The following is an 18551-nucleotide window of genomic DNA, read 5'->3' on the forward strand; positions in this document are numbered from 1 at the left end:
GTCACAATGCAGAAGGCTGAGAATGTATTCAAAAGACCCAGATCCTCTGCCTGGATTCTAACAAGAAGAAAAGAATTCAGCTAAATTTTTAGTCAATCTCACAAAGCTGGTAGACCAACTATTAAAAGCTGTAAAGGGCCAGGATTTCAATCATAAAAGGGAAACAGAGAACTGAACCACAGTCTATTTCCCCTCTAGACATCTTCACTAAATTCTGAAGCTATACTGATAAGAATGAAGCAAAGTCTATATAGCAAAAAAGGAGTAAGAAATTTTGTTATCCAGGTGATCTGATTGCATTCTATCAGTTTAGCAGAAGGAAAAAGCCATCTTTTACAGCAAACTATCATTCAGATATCCTATAAATTACCACACACAATGTCTGGCATTTAATTAAAACTTAATAGCATGCCAAGACACAGGACACAATAGAGGGCTGGGAAGGAATAAACAAAAGTATAATATAAAAGTTAAGAAAAAAAAGAAAACATGGTTCTTAGAGAAATAAAATCAACAGATCCTAGCAAGACTGATCAAAGATGAAAATGTCACAAAGAATCAATTTTGGATCCACAGGTGAGTAACTTTTAAAATGAGGGACTTTAAAATAACAATTATTTGGGGCTGGGGATGTTATAGCTCAGCAATGCAGCACCTGCCTAGAGTGCCTGAAGCCCTGGGTTTAATCCACAGCATTAAACTGAACCCAGTAAGAGAAAGAAAGAAAACACATAAGCACATGCCATTATCAAGGCACATTACAGCAAAGTTGCTAAAAACCAAAAACAAGACTAAATCACAAAAGTAATCAGAAAGACATTATCTTCATTGAAATAGCAATAAGAATTTTTGCTAACTTTAAAAAAGTACTCCAAGTGAGACAAAATGGAATATCTTCACATTTTTTAAGGAAAATAATTATGAACACAGAGACAATATCCTTCACAATAAGTATGCTTTCAGATAAACAAAAAGTAAATTTGTTTGACAACAGATGTTTACCAAAAAATCCTAAAAGAAGATCTGTAGCCAAAACATGTTCCTACAGAGAAGGGTGGAAATGCAGTATAAAATGAAGAGCATCAAAAATAAAAAGAACAAAATCATGGGTGAATCTAAATATACACTGAATTTATAAAGCAGTAACAATAATTTAATATGTATTAAAACATACATATGATGAAAATACAGGACATTAATTTAAAAATCAGGAGAAGGATAAGTAAGGTTCAAGGATTCTAAGTTTTTAAAATTGTTAGGAAAAACAAAAATTTTCAATGGACTATAATAAGCCAACAATATGTTGTAATCTCTAGGATAATCACTAAAAGACTAAGATTTGCAGATTGTATTTTTTAAATCCACTTAAAAGAGAGACATCTTACTAAGAACGCAGAAATTTTTAAAAGGATAGAAAAAATTCTACCACACTATTGCTAATTAAGAGCTTATGTGTTAAGCAATGCAACAATATTTAGAGGAGAAATGATTGAATCATGAGGGCTATGATCACATCAGTGAATCAATTTACTTGTTTAATAATTTGAATGAATTTAGTGAAAGACTGTGAAAATTACAGGCAGGTGGAACATGGCTAAAGGAAGCAACAGGGGCATGTCCTTTGGGACTATAATTGTCTTTGGCCCCCTCACTTCTCTCTACCTCTCTCTCTTTGCTTCCCAACTGTCATGAATTGAGCCATTTTCCTCCACCATACCCTTCCAACATATTTCTGCCTTGAAGCCAGCCAACAATGGACTGAAGTCTCTGAAACTGTGAACCTTGAACCAAAATAAACTTTTCTCCTCTAAGTTGTTCTTGTCAGGTATTTTGGTTGTAGCAATGAAAAGCTAGCTAGCAAAACAAACTAGATTTTCAGATAAAAATTATTATTAGAGGTAATAAAGGGCTTTTCACAATAATAAAGGGGTCAATTCATCGGGAATTTAATTCTAAATGTGCATATACCCAATAAGCAACATAAAAATACATAACTTATAAAATACATAACTTATAAATAGAACTATACATAGTTCTATGTAGAAATACATATAAAAATCCCCTAAAAACCTCAGCACCATGTATACATAAATAAAATAAAGGTATTGTGTCCATCTACAACTAAAAATATTATTTTAAAATGTTAGCATTAGTGTACACATGTCTATAAAACAATTATTGGGCAATCAAATATATATTGTAAACACTTCATAACAATGCTCTGTTATAAAGACATAATCTTTCCCCTCATATATCTCATTTTTTTTTTGTATTTAACTCCCAATACTGCCTTATGTTTATATAAGCCAACACTTTAGTAACTTTTGCTAATTCTCTAATGTTCTGTTCTATAACTTAAAACTTTAGTCAGCATTAGCAGCTGAACTGAAGGTTAACAAAGCCAGGCCTGAGTCCTGCTTCATTTCTTCCTACCTTTACATGACTACTGCCTCATATTCACCGAGATCAGAGAGATAACAGAAATTCATGCTTCTACTCATTTAGCATGTGTATTTTTTTGCCTCTTAGGATTCTGTCACTACTTTTCACTTTCTGTGTTCATTAAGTAATTACATAAACTTCAATAATATCAATCACACTTTAAACTTAAAAAAAAAAAACTCTGAATGGTTTATCGTCACATTTTATGTTCTTCCATCCTCAATAGTCCTTATTCTAGAACTCATCATTTCAGCAGGCATAGAATAAAACAATCAGAATTGTAGATATTTCAAAAACAAATGCATGTGATTTTATTCAAAAATTTTTCTGTCATGTTTCTATAATATTTGTCATTAATAAGTAGAATAAGCTTCTTGGCTAAGAAGACTTTCTCATATAAGGTTATCTATTCTTGCCTTTTGGTCATCTCTTCCTGGACACACATGATAGTGTGTCAAGAAAAAAAAAATATAGGAAAACAACATGATTTCTTGGCATTACTGTCTCTATGTAAGTGTTAACATTCCACTCACTCACGTATGTGAGACCTGTAAAAGACCTGTAATCCCAGTGGGGTCTGAGGCAGCAGTATGGCAAGTTTGAGGCCAGTCACAGTCCCTGAGTGAAACTCCTTTGTAAGGCACCCCTGGGTTCAATGCCTAGTACCACAAAAAAAAAAAAAAAAAAAACTTTCTGATTCTCATAACAATTCACATCAGTCTCACCTACCATCAAAAGATAAATGTTTCCCTTTTGTAGAAACCATATACACAATGCTTGCTCTTCAGCACATACACTAAAAATTAGAATGATACAGAGGAAGATCAGCATGGCCTCTGCTCAAATATGGCATGCAAATTTGTGAAGCACTCTGTATTTTTAAAGTATTCTTACCATACCCACACACACACACACAGAGCAGATATGTCAATTTACCAGACTGTAAAAATTACTTCACTACATATGTATATCAAAATATCAAGTTATATCTGAAATTTATATTTAAAATAAAAAAAGAACCATACAAAAATCTTATATGTAAAATATATACTATTAAAGTCTTTTTGAAAATTAAATATCAACATCACTATAAATTTTTAAAAGTAAAATGCTACCATTATACACAAAAGTAAACGCTGAATCATGACAAAATTATTTTCAGTACAGTAATTCACTAAAAACATACAGGTTTTCCAAAGCCTACAATATGGGTCCTTTCTCTAATCTACTTTTACTGCAAGCACCAGATAGACAGAAACTTAGCTAATTGCAATTACTGTATTTCTCAAAACATGCTCTGAACTTAACGAAAGAGGTGAAAGACCTCTACAATGAAACTACAGAATGCTACAGAAAGAAATTAAAGATGACTTTAGAAGATAGAAATATCTTCCTTGTTCTTGGATAGGCAGAATTAATACTGTCAAAATGACCATACAACTAAAAGCACTGCACAGATTTAATGCAATTCCAATCAAAATACCTATGACATTGCTCATAGAAATAGAAAAAGCAGTCATGAAATTCATCTGGAAAAATAAAAGACCCAGAATGGCTAAAGCAATCCTTAGCAAGAAGAGTGAAGCAAGTGGCATCACTATACCAGACCTTAAACTATACTACAGAGCAACAGTAACAAAAACAAGCATGGTATTGGCACCAAAATAGACTTGTAAGACCAATGGTATAGAATAGAGGACAATACTTACAGTTATCCTTCTTATATTTGACAAAGGCGCCAAAAGCATACATTAGAGAAAAGATAGCCTCTTCAACAAATGGTGCTGGGAAAATTGGAAATCCATATGTAACAAAATGAAATTAAACTCTTATCTCTCACCATGCACAAAACTCAACACAAAGCGGATCAAGGACCTAAAAATTAAACCAGAGAAATTGCATCTGTTAGAAGAAAAAGTAGGCCCAAATCTCTATCATGTCAGATTAGGCCCCAACTTCCTTAATAAGACTCTCATAGTGTAAGAATTAATATCAAGAATCAATAAATGGGATGGATTCAAACTAAAAAGCTTCTTCTCAGCAAAAGAAACAATCTGTGAAGTGAATAGACTGCCTACTGATTGGGAACAAATTCTTACCACATGCATGTCAGACAGAGCACTAATCTCTAGAATATATAAAGAACTCAAAATTCTTAACACCAAAAAAACAAATAACTCAATCAATAAATGGGCCAAGGAACTGAACAAGCACTTCACAGAAGACATACAATCGATCAACAAATATATGAAAAAATGTTCAAAATCTCTAGCAATTAGACAAATGCAAATCGAAAGTACTCTAAGATTTCATCTCACTCTAGTCAGAATGCCAGCTATTAAGAATACAAATAACAAAAAGTGTTGGCAAGGAATGTGGAGAAAAAGACACCTCATACATTGCTGGTGGGACTGCAAATTGGTGCAGCCAATATGGAAAGCAGTATAGAGAATCCTTAGAAAACTGAGAATGGAACCACCATTTGACCCAACTATCCCACTCCTCAGTATATACCTCAGTCTATAAAAACAGCATACTACAGGGACACAGCCACGTCAATGTTTATAGCAGCACAATGCACAACAGCTAAACTGTGGAACCAACCTAGATGCTCTTCAGTAGATGAATGGACGAAGAACATGTGATATACATACATAATGGAATATTATTCAGCATTAAGAGAGAATAAAATCATGGCATTTGCAGGTAAATGAATGGAGTTAGAGAAGATAATGCTAAGTGAAGTTAGCCAATCCCAAAAAAACAAATGCTGAATGATTTCTCTGATTTAAGGATGCTGATCCATAATATGCTGGAGGGGGAGGGGGAATATGGGAGGATTAAATGAACTCTAGATAGGGCAAAGAGAAAAAGGGAAGGGAGGGGAAGGAGGGGTATAGGGGTAGGAAAGAAGGTGGAATATACGATGATCATCATTACCCTAAGTACATGTATAAAGACACAAGGATGTGACTCTACTTTGTGTACAACCAGTCATACGAAAAATTGTGCTCTATATGTGTAATATGAATTATAATGCATTCTGTTTTCATATACAACAAATTAATTTTTTTTAAAAAAAAGAAAACAAAAAATAAAGAACATGCTCTGTTCACTAAGCATGTAAGTTTAGGAAAAGCAGAGTTAAACAAAAAGCAGTTTAGTATAATAAGGCTTTTAGAACACCTCTGCTAACGTACATTCTGGATTTGCAAAGGAGAAAAAAAAAAAACGAGACTCAAAATTCAGAAGTTCCCAAATTACTAAACTGTCGAAAAGGTCAAAGAATACAAATTCCTTTAACTACACAACAAAGTGCATTGTTTAAGAAATTCTAACAAGCTTATGAAACAGATAATACTTGTTAACTTAATAGTAGTTCCCTCTATTTGTTCAAAACTGTCTTCTGATAAAATGTCTACCATATTTTTTTAGGTTTCGATTAAGTATTTCAATAAATATTAAAAATAAAGCATCACTTACTGTCTAATGTACTGAAGTAAAAAAGAAGAAATGCAAGCTCAATAACTACCTAAAAAGACAGTTAAATATTTATAAATAGGAATTTTTTTAAAACTTATCAAATTTCATCTTTTTGCTAGTTTGAAAAAACTGTTCCTCTTACTTGGCTATCTCCTCTATCAACCCTTCTCTTAAGAGACTTCCAAATTCCCACAAAAGAATCTCTTTCCAACCTCTTTAAAAAAAAATAATTTCAAATTCCTTTCATCTGGATGCAGTGGTGTATGCATATAATCTCAGGGACTCAGGAGGCTGAGTCAAGAGAATTCTAAATTCAAAGCCAACCTCTTCAACTTGGTGAAGCCCCAAGCAATGCAAGGAGAACCCTGTTTCACAATTTAAAAAATGAAAAGGGCTAGGGAAGTGGCTCTAAGAACTCCTGGATTAAATCCCTAGTACCAAAACAAACAACCACCACCCTCCTTTTAGACATATCCAGATTCCCATCTGGTAATAACAAAGTTAGAAGTCACCACTTCATTCCTTCTAACAAAAAAGTAAAAAGCTGAACAAACTGAAAAATCAATACTCTTGTTAAATTCTTCAGAGAAGTGAGTCCTCAGGGTAAACCACTGCTCCAAAAATTGAGCAACTGGCAAATGCAGAAAATCACAGCACACCAGAACAGAAACCCACAAGAAAACCCACAGAGAAACTTGCCTGAGAACCAGTGCCAGAGTAGAGAAGCCTCAGTGTGAACAGGTCTGAGTTAAAATCTCCAGAGAACCCAATCATATGGTTTCATCTCCAGGAACTCTCCCAGGTCCCACGGTATATACAAGAGATAAATCTCCCCATGCTTGTGATAGGGAGAAGTGGAAGAGGGACAATTTTAAAATATACCAGAGCATTCTATATTCTTAACAAGGTCTGCCTTCAGCAAAACTAATTTATCAAAGCCTAACATACCTGTGGGAAAAAAGGAAATACACGACTCCAGCTCCCTTTACTGACATACTAATAAAAGGCAAAAACCACAGTTTAAAGAGACAGCAAAAACATCAAAACCAGACATTCTCAAGAGATTTGGGAATTATTAGACAGGGAATTTTTTTAAAACCATGATTAATTTTATGCTAAGTGTTTCAATGACAAGGAAGACAACATTTAAACACATGGATAATGTAAACAGAGAGATGGAAATTCTAAAGATAAAGAAGAAGCCCTAGAAATCAAAACACTATAACAGAAATGAAGAATGCTTCTGGTAGGCTCATTAGTAGACTGAACACAGTTGAGGAAAGGACCTGAGCATACAGTTATGACAATAGATATTACTTCCAAAAGGGAAAAGTAAGAAGAAAAAGACTGATTAAAAAAAAAAAATCTTAAGCAACCACAAAAGGTCTAACTTAAGGAAAAAAATACTTTCAATAGTGCATTTGAGCTGTACATAATAGTTGGGTTCATTCTGAAATAATCATACATGCTAATTTAATTTGCTCTATTTCAGTCCCCAGTGCCTCTTTTACTCCCTCCCCACTTTCCTCCTCCTATTTCCCAAAAGGTACAAATTTCTGTATAATATGAAAATGAAAAGGTAAAGAAAAAGAAACAAGAAATATTTGAAACAATAATGACTGAGAATTTCCCCAAAATAATGTCAGATCCATAAAACTCAGAACTCCAGACAAAACAGATGCCCCACAAAAAAAACACTTCTATGCATATCATATTCAAACTTCAAAAAAAATCAAAGAAAAAAACCTTGAAAGAAGCCAGAAATTGAAAAATACTTTACCTAAAGAAAACCAAGCTAAGGATTCCACCCAGCATCTCAAAAACAATGCAAGCAAAAAAAAATTGAATAAAAATTTAAAGAGCTAAGAGGAAAACAACACCAACCTAAAATTTTGTACCCTGCAAAATTATCCTTCAAAGTGTAGAATAAATATATTCTCAAAGAAAACATGAATGGATTTATTGTCAACAGATCTGTCTTGCACAATATGTTAATGCAGCTCATCACAGAAAAGGAAAATGATATGGATAGAAATTCTGATCTACATAAAAAGAAAAAGAGCATAGGAAAAAATGAATAGCAAGCACAAAAGAATGAATAAGCAAAGATAAAATGTAAAATAAATTTTTTTTCTTATTCTCAATCTAATAGGTAACAATTTTTTCAACATAATAGCAACAAGGTATCTAATTATGCATGATCTAATTATGCATACTTGTAAGTAGAACAAATGACTACAGGAATATAAAGTACAGAGGTAAGAAGTAGGAATATTTTGTTACTATAAAGTATTTGCACTACAGATGTAGGAATATACTATTACTTGAAAATGGACTTGGATAAGTTATAAATGTATACTGTAAAATCCAAAGCAAATACTTTTAAAAGCCTTTTATAAAATGTAATTAAAATGCCTAGAAAGAGAATAGAAACATTAAATACTCAATTAAAACCACAAACAGCAAAAAGTGTGGAAGACACAATGTACAACAAAAAGGGTAAATGATAGAATAAATAATAAATACGGTGGATATTAATCTCACTACCCTAGACAATGATAGTCTAAACTCACTACCCTAGAAAACAGTAGTCTAAATACATTAATTTAAAAACATTGTCAGAGTGGATGAAAAACAAGACTCAATTATATGTACTTAACAATATGTACAGATCAAAAACAAAGGAATGGATAAAAATACACCATGCTATCACTAATCAAAAGAAAACAGAGGCAGGGCATGGATGTGTATAACACCTGCAATTCCAGGAACTCAGGAAACTGAGGGAGGAGGATTGAGAATTCAAAGTCAGCCTCAGCAAAAGGAAGGTGAGACCCTATTTTAAATAAAATACAAAATAGGGTTGGGGATGTAGCTCAGTGGCCAAGTGACCCTGAATTCAACCCCCTGTACCCAGAAAAAAATAAAAATAAAAATAAAAAGAGCTGGGATGCAGCTCAATGGCAAATTGCCCCTGAGTTAAATCCCAGTGACCACTACCCTCCCCGCCCCCAAAAAAAGTAAGAAAAAGAAAAAAGAAATCACTATTTTAATTTCCTACAGAGAAGATTTCAGAGCAAGGAAAGTCATCAGGGATACAAAGGGGTATTCATAGTGATCAAGGGAGTCAATAATCTAAAACATATATTCCTTAATGTGTATGTGCCTAACATAAGAAAAATACATAACAAAAAAACAGAACTGCAATTTAGAATTCAACATGCTTCTATCAAAAATGGACAGATCCAGCAGGCAAAAAAATCATTGACTCAACAGAATTCTCAAATCAACTGGATATAAATGACATCTATAGACTACTTCATCAAACAACAGATTTCACATTCTTTTCAAGTACCCAAGGCATTGACCAACATGCCCCACGTTACATTCTGGGACATAAAAGGTACCACAACAAATTTACAGAAATAGAAATCACACAATATTTTCTATCAGACCACAATGAATTTAACCTGGAAATAATGAAAAAAAAATGGAAAATCTCAATACATGAAGATTAAACAACACAATTCCTAAGAACACACAGTTCAAATACAGACCAATATCTCTCATTAAACACAGGTGTGAATATTCTCCAATAAAATACTAGTAAATCAAATCCCACAATATATAAAAAGAAATAAACACCATAACCAATTTATCAAGGCTGATTAAAGATTTTAAAAATCAATTAATGCAAGCAATCACAATGAAAATTTTTAAAAAATCACAAGATATCAGTGGAGACAAAAAAACCACTTGACAAAAATTCAAAATCCATTTATGACTAAAATATTTGCTCAGCAAAACAGGAATAGAGGGAACTTCCATAAAGAGCATTTACAAAAAAAAAAAAAAAAAAAAAACCTACAGCAAGCATCACATGTAATGGTAAGAACCTCAAAACTATCTCACTAAGATGGAGAACAAAGCAAGCAAGATTTGCCTTACCATTTATCTGTTCTACCACTACTTTTAAACACTGTACATGAAGTGATAGCTAATGCAATAAGACAAAAAAAAAAAAAACTTTTTTAAAAATAAAAGGTTTAGTGATTGAGAAGAAATAACACTATCTTTGTCAGATAAAGACATATCAGATGAGAAGACTGTCAATGTTTAAAAAAAAAAAAAAAACACCTTACAGAACTAATAAGCAATTATAGCAAGGCTGCAGGATACAAGAGTTAATGGCTTTCCTATATAAGGCATCAATGAAAACGTAAAATTTGAAAATTAAAAACATATTACCTTTATACTACCACCCAAAAAATTATAAAATAATTAAGTATAAATATAACAAAATATGTACAAGATCTGTATGAGAAAAACTGTAAAGTTCTGATAAAAACCAGCAAACAACAAAATAAATGAAGAAAAAAAGTTCATGTTCATGGATAGGGAGACTCAATATTATCACAATGTGAGTTTTCAACCTGATATACACATTCAATGCAAACCCAACCAAAATCCCAGCAGGTTATTTTGTGGATATCAACAAACTAATTTTAAAGTTTATATGGAAAGGAAAAAAGATCCAGAAAAGTCATTGTAATATTGAAAGAACAAAGTTGGGGGACTAGAAATTCATTCTTTGAGACTTTTCATAATGCTACTATAATCAAGACAATGTGGTATTGGCAAAAGGATATATAAGCAGGTCAACAGAACAGAGAACCAAAAATAGACTCAAATAAATATAATCGGGGCTAGGGCTATAGCTCAGTGACAGAGTGCTTGCCTTGCACTTGTGAGGGACTGGGTTGAATCCTCAGCACCACATATAAGTAAGCTTAAAAAAATAAATAAATAAAGGTCCACTGGCACCTGAAAATATATTTAAAAAATAAATAAATGTAATCAACTAATTTGACAAAGGAGCAAGGTGACTTAGTATGTACGCCTCAATCTGGAGTTAGTCAAATTTGAAGAATTGACTGAACCTAAGGTTGTGGATCTATTCTAACAAAGGTCACAAGTAATTAATAAAGAAACCACAAGGACAATTAATCCATTAACAAAAATAAATGTCTGCATATCTATCTGCCCAGCTTAACCTCCCTGGCAGGCCTGCCAAGAGGGGAAGCCAAACTCTAATCATTACTTTTATAATGGCGAATGTCAACCGGTAAATTTCAAAGATGTGATTAATAGGGGGAAAGAAATCACCACTTCACAACATCATTACAAGAGGAAAATAAATGATTCAGGCAAAAATCATCAATGGATATTGAAACAATTGGGTATTTACTGACTACTTATTAGCTACAAAGAAAAAAGTACCTTTTATAATGGCAAAATATGGTACAAACAAGCTCAAATCATTAATGCAAATCATTAATAGGACAAGTGACATCTGTACCTGTAAGTTATGCATTAAGAACTAATGACCAATGAACTATTTCTACTAATAATGGTTAACCCAAAACTTATCATGAGGAAGCAATCAAATACAAATTGAGACACATTGCGGGGGGGGGGGGGGGACCCTATCCTGGACTCTTCAAAAATGTTGATGTCATGAAAGAAAAAAACACTTGAAGGAATTGTTCTACATTAAAGAAGACTAAGGGGACATAACAATTAAATGCAATTCATTAAAATCAAAAGCAGATATAAAGGACATTATAGCAACAATTAAGAACATCTATACATAATATTATATTGATAGTAAATTCATTATATTTGGTTAGGAAAGTTATTTCCCTATTCCTAGAAAATTCACAAAGATTTAGCATTTAAAAAAGAAAGGACAGGGCTGGGGTTGTGGTGCAGAGGTAAAGCACTTGATACCATGCATGAGAAGTAAAACATTTCTTCTGTGAGTCATCATCAAAATTAAGTTTGAAAGCTACTACTGTCTGGACAATGGAGACTCTCAAAAATGTTTCAAGAGACCATCTAAGATTTGTCTTTACAAGATCATGCTGGAAACAATATAAAGTGTTTTTCAAATTCAATTTAGTTGCTTTCCACTAATTTTTGTTTTCAGTAGAATAGAACAAAATTAAAATAAGAATACGATGCATCATGAATAGTAATTAAAAAGGGCATTTTTTCATTAAATTTTACTTTCTTTTTTTTCCAATTTTGACACATACAAGTACTGTGTCACAATGTATAAAGAAGTTCATTTAAGTAGAAGTCAAAACATTTTGAAAATCATTAATAATGAGAACTGTTAATTGGTTGAATGAGACATTAAGAACAAGGAGAAAATTAACAGACTACTTCAATAGGAAAAAAGAGAAAATGAGGGTTTGAAACAGAGAGAGAGAGAGAGAGAGAGAGAGAGAGAGAGAGAGAGAGAGAGGGGAGAGGGAGAGAGAGAGATTCTAAAGCAATTTAGGAGGTAGAATAAACAATCTTGGCAACTAATTAGACCAGAATGAGAGAGAAGGAGAAATCTTAAAAATAAAAAAAAAAAAATTATTTTTAAAGGTTAAGAAAAAGATTGCATTTCTATGGATTCCACAAATCTACACTACTAAACATAAGCCCTTAAGATACATTCAATAATATAATAGGTCTCCAAGGTATTATATTTCATCTTTCTTTTATTGTTCTCCTTCATAAGCCCTGTGTAGAAGGCAAATACTATTTCCACAAAAACAAACTCTTATGTGATTAAAAGTACTATTTCCCCACAACAATCTAAGACTCTACATGATTTCTAACACTAAACTGTATTGTTACATGTTATTTGATCATATTACAAACCCTAAAAACAATGTCAATGAAAAATATTAGTTATTTTCAATTCAATTTTGACAATATTTTTAAAAAAAGGCTTCATGATAAAAACATTCTGATCTTAAGATCATAAAAAGAGGATAATATTAACAAATTCTAATATTTTACCTAGAGGATTTAATCTGTCTGAGATTATTGTTTCTTTCTTCCAAATCCCATAAGAAAATAATCAGGTTTATGCAATAAATTAATGCAAACACATAAAACCAAAACACAACATTAACTCCTTTTTAATTGCCAGCAATGGCAAAGAGAATTCTTAAGTGATTCTATTAACATTGTATTTCTCCTACCACCAGCAATAAGCATTGCAAGGTGTCCCATAAATAATACAAATATAGTAACAATTCCACTCTACATACCTAGATTGCCTTTCTTAAGTAGGAACTAAAAAGCAATAAAATATTCCTAAATATTCATATGGTCACTACTTAACCCAGTGATTAGCAATTCCTCTGAATCTGTGCTTTGGCAGCCACCCTAAATTATAAATTAACTGGATACAAAAAGTTAAGTATGTACCTGTCTATCTATCTACAAATGTAGAGAGATACCTACAGTCATTTAAACAATATTCTACACAGTTGTTGCTCAATAAATAAGTTACCAATGATTTAGTTTAAAAAATATTCTCTTCAAAGAAGATAACCTAAGAAAACAAAGCAAAAAAAAAAAGGGCCTATCATTGCTTCCCATTCAATTTTAAGAAAGTTATTTCCATCACTTAGTAAACGCTTGTATAGAGACAACAAAGTTTCTTCCTGTATTGCCTGAGATAACCTTTCAGAATGCATGTATATATGTATCTAAACATTTTCAAATAAAATGTTTATGCCAGTAGACTGTGGTAATTATGTATACATGTTTAATATTCAGGACAACCACTAAGAAAATATTGCAAAATGATACATCCAAAAATACTCTAGATAAGTCAGTATGTAATCCTAACAAATGTTTAAATAAGGAGAAATGAAGAACAGATATAGAAAATAAAGTATAAAAAGGCAGACTGAAGCCGTGGTCTATCAATATTAAAACTAATAAACCTTTAGCAAGACTGTCAAAAGGAGAGAAGATACAAATTAACAACATGAGGAACAAAAAGGGGTATCACCATATAAACTGCAGTCATTAAAAGAATAATTAGTGAATATTACAAACAAGTCTAAGCTCACAAATTAAATAAATGGAAGTAAGTCAATTTCCTCAAAAAACACAACTTAAAAATTCAACTAGAACAAAATCTATAGATGAGTAGCCATGTAACAATTAAAATAATGAATTCATAATTTAAAACCTTTTAAAAAGTGGCGGAGGAGAAAAGACCAAAATACACACACACACACACACATACACACAAAAAACCCACAGGCCCAGATGGTCTCACTGGTGAATGTAACCAAATATTTAAAGAACACTTAATAAATATTTCATAAATTCTTCGAAGAACTAGAAGAGGAAGGAAAACTTCCTACATTATATTATTAGGTCAGTATAGTTCAAATACTGAAACCAGTGAAAGACATACGGAGGAAACTTATAGACTAGTATCTCTCTTGAACTTAAGACAAAAAAATCCTCAACATGTTATCAGGAACCTGAATTCAGCAATCTTTGAAAAGGATTATATACCATGACTGTGTAGGATTCATTCCAGATATGCAAGCTGGCTTAACATTCAAAAATCCACATCAACCAGCTTAAAAAAAAAAAAAAAATCATTTGCTCATAAAAAGTGACTCAGGAAAAACATCTGACAAAATCCAACAAACCATTCATAATAAAAACTCTCAGAAGAGCAGAAGAAAGTGACCTTCCTCAACCTGATAAAGAGCACCTACCAACTACATAAACTACAAGCCTATAGTAAACATCATATGCTTAATGGTTGAACACTAAATCCTTTCTATTTAAGACAACTAACAAACCATGGCATGGATTTCCACTCTCACCACTCTTATCCAACATGGGCACACACATCAGAAACAAAGAAAACTGTCCACATTTACAGGTGACATGATTGTATAGAAAATCCCATGGAATCTAAAAATTCTAGGAACTAAAAGGTAAGCTTGGCAAGACTGCAAGATAAAAGACCAAAATACAAAAACCAATTGCATTTTTTATGACATTCTATATACTATGAGCATGTGGAAACTAAAATTAAAACACAATAACATTTACAAAACATTTCAAATAAAATAAACAGATTAAATATAAATTTAGCAAAAGATTACAGGATTTATATACTGAAAATTATAAAATGTTCATTTAAAAAAAACAAGACTTAGAGAAATACATGAAGGCACACATCCCATGTGTACCCATGACAATAAAGACATCAATTCTACCAAAAATCATCCATAAATCAATGCAATTCCTAAAGGAATCTCAGCAAAGATTTTGTAAACATGGAATAGCATGTTTTAAAACTTTAATGTAAAGGCAACATCACTAAAATACTAACACATAATGAAAAGGTATAAAGGGAAGAAATCACTCCACTTGACATTATACACAATAACAATAGTAATCAAGTGTGAATCAGTAGTCCCCCCATCTCAGAAGATATGGTAAGACCCCCAGTGGGTAACTGAAACCAAAGACAACACTGAAGCCTATATATAGTATGTTTTTCTCTACCTATGATAAGTGTAATTTACAAATTGGTACAGTGAGAAATTAACAACAATAACAAATGGCAAAATAGAACAATTATAACAATATACTTTTAAAAGTTATTTAATACTTGATGAATTATTAACTTGTGGAATTTTTAATTTAGTATTTTGGACCACAGCTGATGAAAAATAAAAATGAGGAAAGTGAAACAGGGTAAATGTAGACTACTGTATTAGTTAGTACATGGAGACACACAGATTCATGGAACAGAACAGAAAATCAAAAGGTAGACCCACACAAATATGCCCAACTGATTTTTAACAAAAGTGCAAGAACAAATGAGGAAGGATACTTGCTTTTTCAACAAATGGTGCTAGACCAATTTAACTATAGTAGGCAAAAAAAGTGAACCTCAATTTGAACCTCATATTTTATACAAAAATTAACTTATTATGGATCATGAACTTACTATAAAACAAAACTATATAACTTTTAGAAACAGTAAAAACAGGAGACAATATTTGAGATCTAATCAAGGCAAAAAATTCTTTGAAATTACCTCTAAAAGCAAAGAGTTCTTAGACTTACCTCTAAAAACACAATCCATTAAAGGAAAACCTGATATATTAGGCCTCATCAAAATAAAACTGTTTGTTCTACAAAAGGCTCTATTAAGAACTAAAAGGTAAAAAAGACAAGCTACAGACTGGAAGAAAATATTTGCAAAGTACATATGCAACAAAGGACTAATATTTGGAATTTATAAAGAACTATCAAAATTCAGCACTAAAAAAAAAAATCCTATTGGAAAATGAGCAAAATACAGGAACAGACATTTAGCAAAGAGGATGTATGTACATGCATACATCAACATTAGCAATTTTCAACATTAGCAATCATGAGAAAAATGAGGATCAAAACCACAATGAAATATCACTAAACATATATCAGAATGGCTAAAACAAAAAATGGTGACAATATCAAATGCTGGTGAAGATACAGAAAAAATGAATCATTCATACATTGCTGGTGGGATTGTAAAAGGACATAGCCATTTTAGAAAACAGATTGGCAATTTCTTATAAAAGTGAACATGCTCTTGGGCATTTATCCAAAAGAATGAAAAACTTGTGCTTATATTCACATAAAACTTACACATAAATTAAATAGTAACCAAAACTGGAAGAGGTCCAAATAAAGTTAAACTGTGGTACATCCATAATCATGGAATACTACTCAGCAATGAAAAGGAGCAACGTTTTAATACATAAAAAAATTTAGATGAAGTTGGAGGAAATTATGCTGAGTGACTAATGACAACCCAAAAGGTTACATATTCCATGGTCAATTTATACAACCATTTTTAAATGACAAAATGAGCATCAGATTATTGATTGCCAGGGGTTAGAAGGGAGAGAAGTAGAAAAAATTTGTTATAGAAGTAGAGCACAAGGGATCCTAGTGGTGATGAAACTTTCCTGTACCTCTAATATGATGATGATTACATGAATCTACATATGTAATAAAACTGCACAGTACTAAATACACCACATGCAAATGCATGCACACACTCAAGTGAATGTATAAAATGAGCAAAATCTGAAGAAGTGCATTATATCAATGTCAATTTCCTGGTTTTAACATTGCACTTTTATAGTTACACAAGATGTTACCACTAAGGTCAAATGAGTGAAGGATACATGTCTTGATTATTTCTTTAAACTGCATGGAATCGATAACTATCTCAAAAGAAAAAGCTTAATTTAAAAATTGAGATCAATATTTAAATAGACAAACAAGGACAGAAGAGGGATACCGTTTTATTATATGTCTGAAGTAAGAATCCGGTCTAGAGAGTTATACCTACAAAAAAGACAAAAAGAGTTGAGATCTCTAAGTCTTTCCCTAAGCTTGACACAGACATATTAGAGAAAAAAAATTTTTTCAAATATTGAAAATAATACTAAAAGTAAATTAATAATTAATGATGTTAAAAGTAAATATTAAAAGTAATATTGAATGTTATTACAAGAAACACACAATAAGTACAGAAAACTTGTTGGAGTGATATCTCATCCACAGGATTTTCCATAGCTACCACAGTCATGTGTAAAGATCTTCCTAAAAAAACAGATATGAACTTAAATAAGCTTTCCATTTTTCAACACAGTTATAGCCAAGAGATATAAGGCACTTACTCATAGAAAAATAAGGTAAAGTAAGACAAGGTTTCCTTTTCTACAGTGAGAACTCTATTCAAGTAGTAGCTGTATTTAATCTGTTCCAAAATTATCCAAATCCATACTTAAATATGCAAAATTATCCATGTCTATCACTAAAATGCATATCAGTACAGGCTGCCATAGCAAAATGCTACAGTCTGAAAGTTTAAAGAACAGAAAAAAAAAGTTTCACAGTTTTGGAGGCTGGAAGTTGAAAGATCAAAGTGCCAGCAGAGTCAATTTCTCCAAAGGCGTCTCTCCTTCGCTGGCAGATGATAGCTTTCTCAGTGCATGCAAAGAAAAGGTCATGGTCTCTTCTTATAAGGAGACCAGTCCTATTGTAATTGTGAGCTGTACTTTATGATCCCATTAACCTTAATTACCTCTTTAAAGGCCCTATATTCAAATACAGTCACATTGAGGGTTGGATATTCAATCTATAATGGGAGGGGGGACATAATATAGTCCCTAACACCCAATTGACTACCAATCCTGCTGTATACTGTTTTGTATGGTATACATACATATATGTGAGGTATTCTATGTACTGAAAGGGAACAAAGCAAAGGAAAAAGCATAGTACATATTGAGCATATCCAATCTGAAAACTTGAAATTCATTCAGATTTCAAATTTGGGATGCTCAACTGGTAAAGTCTATGCAAATATTCCAGAATCTGAAACACTTCTCATCCCAAGCATTTAAGATAAGAGATACTCAACCTGTATTTGCATTAGAATTCCATTTCCATTACAGTTTTCTCAACATTAAATATCAAGATAATATTTGTCAACTAAAGGAACTGAATAAGATATCAAGTTATAAGAACTGAATAAGATATTTATGTAAAAGCCTGACATCTAGAAAATGATTAGCAAATGCAGGGTAGTAGGCCTTTGCCTTCTAGTTCCTTCAAAAATGGAAGAAAAAAATAACTTGAATATAAATTTTACCCAAATCTAGACACAGCAGAAAAAATATGAGAACAAAAGTCTATCTCAGTTCTACCACTTCCTTGCTATGTGAATTTAA

The 18551-nt window shown here is 32.1% G+C and overlaps 1 protein-coding gene and 1 non-coding gene across 3 annotated transcripts in view; one reads left to right on the forward strand and one right to left on the reverse strand.

Annotated features, from left to right (window-relative positions):
* Nucleotides 1–18551, reverse strand: part of Rasa1 (RAS p21 protein activator 1) — a 107218-nt gene that overhangs the window by 81623 nt on the left and 7044 nt on the right. The gene's annotated exons all lie outside the window — the stretch shown is intronic.
* Nucleotides 3216–3323, forward strand: LOC143400535 (U6 spliceosomal RNA). Its single transcript, XR_013091459.1, has one exon. It is a non-coding gene; the product is annotated as a U6 spliceosomal RNA (small nuclear RNA).

Source organism: Callospermophilus lateralis, chromosome 5 (assembly GCF_048772815.1).
Source record: "Callospermophilus lateralis isolate mCalLat2 chromosome 5, mCalLat2.hap1, whole genome shotgun sequence".
Taxonomy (NCBI): Eukaryota; Metazoa; Chordata; class Mammalia; order Rodentia; family Sciuridae; genus Callospermophilus; species Callospermophilus lateralis.